A 4543-nucleotide genomic window follows, 5' to 3' on the forward strand; every position below is an offset into this window, starting at 1 on the left:
GGGGGTGTATCAAGGAAGCCCCCATACCAAAGCCTTCTTCTCTGTGCATATTTATCCCTCGCCGGGATCTGGTCAAATCTAGGTTTCAGCGGTGTTCCCGAGAAAGAGACCGATGTAGGGTTAGAGTTCACCACTCCATTAAAGAAAATGGTAGCCCTCATCATAAAGGAGAAAGAATGTTTAACATCTCGAGGGGAGCCACCGCACCTCAGCATACTAGCTCAATACTTCTCCTTTTTGTAGACAAAAGTTCACATCATGACCAATCCTACCACAGAAATAGCAGAAAATGTCTAACTTTTCATACTTGAAAGACACCGGGAAAACTTCTCCTTCTTTTGTTCTCAATTCTATACCTTTACTCAATCTCTCCTTTATATCCAACTTAACCCTGACTCTTGCCACCGGAACTCTGAATTCAGCCGAGCAAGTCAAGTCTATATACTTGACTTTGCCCAAGCTTTGCCCCACCTTCTCTACATTCTCTTCATTCATTCTATCAGCTGGGATCCCATATATCTGCACCTAAAACTTAACAAAATCAAAAGCTGGATTTACTGCCAGATCTTCTGTTCCTTCCCATTTCCTTAGCACTATTACTAGCTCCCTGGACTAACCAAGGTCCATTTTTTCTTACATGGTTATATTCCCCCAGGTCTTCAAATGTGAACTTGTAGAAACCCCTGGTCAGAAGAACCACTTTTGTACCTTTTCTAGTTTGTGTTGGTGTCGGGGTGTGTGGGTGTCGGTGTCGGTCAATGTATATAAAAGTGCAAAAGGCTAAACTTATGTGATATTAATAGATCTATATCACCCACAGTCCCACACACCGTCAGAGAGTGTAATAGAGCTGCTGCCTGCAGTCTGCTTGGCAAAAGGAAACAACAGCCCTTTTGAATTTGATATCTCTACTTTACTGCTCCTCTAGAAGGATCTTTCAAAATATTTATCAGAGCATACACAATTACACATGGCACCATGTACTTCGGATTTTTATTAATATAGGTTAGGGTCTTCCAAACCTTTAAGTATTTCAAAAATAAATAATTAAAATACTCTAGATGGCGGGCAATATGTGATCTCCAAGGTCTTGAAAGACTTGGTATGAGAATGTTATCATGTTGAGATGGATCAGTGGTAAGACAAAAGGATAAAAGCAGGATCTAGAGATTCAAGACGGCGTAGGAGTGGTCCAGATATGTGAGTGCTCTAGGAAAGCAAAGCTTATGTTCTAGTTTAAAGGGGCCGATCCTGACTAAACTCTCCACTCAAAGTTGTAATTAAACTCTGTCAAAAATGCAAAGCTTATGTTCTAGTTTAAAGGGGCCGATCCTGACTAAACTCTCCACTCAAAGCTGTAATTAAACTCTGTCAAAAATAGTTATTAAGAACAATAAACAGTACAATCACTCCTATGGACCCAACAAAACGTTGGCAACATTTGGTTCAAGAAAATGAACCAAACTATAATTTCTGATAGTATAATTTCAGTATCTTTTAAGAAAAAGTAGAAAAAAGAGAAACTAATAAAACAATCAGCACACGGGATGACACAAAGTTAGCAATAGATTAAAATGTTGATTTCACTTGCAATGTTTCCCCAGTTGGACTATTCTCAGTCATTAACACCCACCATCCATTGCAACTTTACAAATGTGCATTTCCAGATTCACCAGTTGCTCCCCAGTTAATAATTCCAGTGAATCTGGTTTGCACTCCAAAATTACCCTCCTACAGTGGCATTGCAGTTTCGAGGTGTTCAAGCAGTCCTAGATTTAGTAATAATTTCGTCACATGGTTTGGAGGATTCCTGCATCATCATCATGGAAGGCTGGGGATCAACTAAACTGTTTCCAGGCTTTGGCTTCTGAACTTGCCTACCCCTCATTGCCTGTCTTGTTCTAAACGCATCGTTCCACCGGCCTTCATTTGCATACATGTGTGAAAGGAGAACATAATCTCCACTGTGATCCACCTGCAGCTGTGCAATGTGCCTTCTTACTCGTTCTCCCAGTTCAAGGTTCCCATGAACACGACATGCACCCAACAGTACCCTCCAAACAATGGCATTGCACTCTATAGGCATGCTCATTATCACTTCATAGGCCTCTTCGACCAATCCTGCTCTTCCAAGAAGATCAACCATACACCCATAATGCTTCATGGTTGGCTGAATACCATAGTCTCTTGTCATACTATCAAAATATTTTTTTCCTTCATCAACAAGCCCTCGATGGCTACAAGCACACAAAACTCCTAAGAAGGTAACATCATTTGGTACCTCAATCTTCATTTCCTGCATTTGACCGAAGAGTTCCAATGCCTGCTCTGCATATCCATGCATGGCAAGTCCTAATATCATCGAGTTCCACGATACTAAGTTCCTCATCTTCATATTACTAAATACTAAATGAGCTTTCTCGATTTCTCCACATTTCGCATACATATCAATCAAAGAAGCCGAAACCGCAACATTCTCATCAAGACCACTACAACTAATTCGAGAATGCACCCACTTCCCAAAATCTAATTCACCCAAACTAGAACAGGCCGAAAGGACAACAACAAACGTCGCGTCATCAGGTTCAATACCCCTCCCTTCCATTTTCAAGAAAAGCTCAAGTGCTTCTTTATACATACCACATTCAACATAACAGTCAATAATAGTATTCCAAGCTACTAAACCTGAACTAGGTATTTCATCAAACAAATAAGTAGCAGCTTTTACGTCTTTAAACATACCATACATATGAATAAGAGTATTCCTAACATGATCATGTGTATCAAACCCAGCTTTCAAACAACAACAATGAGTTTGTTTCCCTAACTCAACAACACCCATTTTTCCACATATCTTTAACAAGAAAGAATATGTAAAATTATCTACTCTCTCTCCCATATCCAACATTCTTTTATAATACTCGAAAGCATTTAATGGTTCATTGGTTTTTCCAAATCCTCTAATCATAGTATTCCAAACAAACCCATCTGGTTTTTCAATATGTTTGAACACGGAAACCGCGTAATGCATTGATTCATGTAATACAAGTGCACAAAGTGATACGACTTTGCCTATTATATAAAGATTTTGGTCAAAACCAGTCTTGAGGATTTGGGTATGAACCTGTTTTAAGCCTGTGATAGTGGAACATTGTTTAAGTTGTTCATATGTTGCATTGTTTGTGATGTTTGAGAATGAGTGTGCAAATAGTGAGTAAGTGTGATTCTTGAATGGGAAATAGGTAGTTGGAACGTTAGTTAGGATTCTGTTAATACAGTTATTCATGATTGTGAAATAACTAATCATAGAAAATCAGCAATATGGCACACTTGACCCGTCTTAAACTTATAACTCGAAAAAAATGGCCCTTAGTGGAATGACCGAATGACAGGTGGGAAAAGATGGTGGAAGGAATAGTTAGCAAAGGTATGATTGGTATATTCTTACTTTCTTAGGGATGGAGAGAATATAAATTGTAACTTGCCCACTCGATTAAAACGAATGGTGAATTTTTGTACATTGTTTCGTTAATACACGTCGTTGTCTTGGATTTGTGTGATAAACCTATCAATTCGAAATTTAAGTGTGAAAGAACATAGAAATTTAAGTATGAAAGAACATAGATATATTGTTATTAGGTGTTACTCCAAGTATTTTAGGAAAAAAGTTTGTTGAAGTTAGAGGACTCGACTCAACTCAACTATAGTATTGTTTTTTAAATCTTAATTTAGAGGTGTAGTTCGGACGTTCGGTCATCGAATCTGCCAAGTGAAACCTCATATCACACTTGCAACAATCTGGTTGTACACTTGATTGGCTAATCACTTTTTTAGTTATAAGGTAATTGTGTATATTGAAAAAAATATATAAGATTGTTACAACTAGTTGTGTAGCTAGGCTTTCCAACATTACACGATTTCAAGTTAAGAATCTAAAGTAGGTTAAGGATTGGTTCTCCGCTCTAGTAACAAATGAAGCCCTCGTGTTCCCTCCACAATTGTGTTTTCTTCATTTGCAAGTGTTAAACCTCTTTTTGCAAATTGATCAGCAGCGCACCGAAATTAACCTCTCTGACGTACTGGTGAGCGTGATGTTAGCTTTGTTTTGACTCTTTCCCAATCTACTCTACACGCCCAGTGCACTTTGTTGCTTCAGAATGAATGTCTTTACCGTTGCAGTTGAGTCTGATTCTATTCCCGGCCCAACTTCTGAGCTTTGATTATGCGTTCAACTGTAGCCTTAGATTCTGCCCACAAAATTATTAGTAGTTTAATCCATGGACTAAAATATCGCCGATATATCCGATATATCGCCGATATATATCGGTATTTTGGTACACCGACATCGATATTTTCGATATATATCTACCGAATATAGAACCCTTTTTTCCCGATATATATCGGAATTTCCGATATGAAACTTTATATCGCCGATATAATCGATATTTCCGATATAATCGATATATATCGGTTGACTTTTTGACCATTTTAAAATATAAATCCGATATTTCCAATATATATCCGATATTTCTGATATTATATT

At 38.0% G+C, this 4543-nt stretch overlaps 1 pseudogene across 1 annotated transcript; it reads right to left on the bottom strand.

Annotated features, from left to right (window-relative positions):
- Nucleotides 1-1548: 1548 nt before the first annotated feature.
- On the bottom strand, nt 1549-3531 carry LOC147480338 (pentatricopeptide repeat-containing protein At4g21065 pseudogene; annotated as a pseudogene). The gene has a single exon (XR_015204712.1). The product of XR_015204712.1 is annotated as a pentatricopeptide repeat-containing protein At4g21065 pseudogene (transcript).
- Nucleotides 3532-4543: the final 1012 nt, after the last annotated feature.

This window comes from Coptis chinensis, chromosome 8 (assembly GCF_015680905.1).
Source record: "Coptis chinensis isolate HL-2020 chromosome 8, ASM1568090v1, whole genome shotgun sequence".
Taxonomy (NCBI): domain Eukaryota; kingdom Viridiplantae; phylum Streptophyta; class Magnoliopsida; order Ranunculales; family Ranunculaceae; genus Coptis; species Coptis chinensis.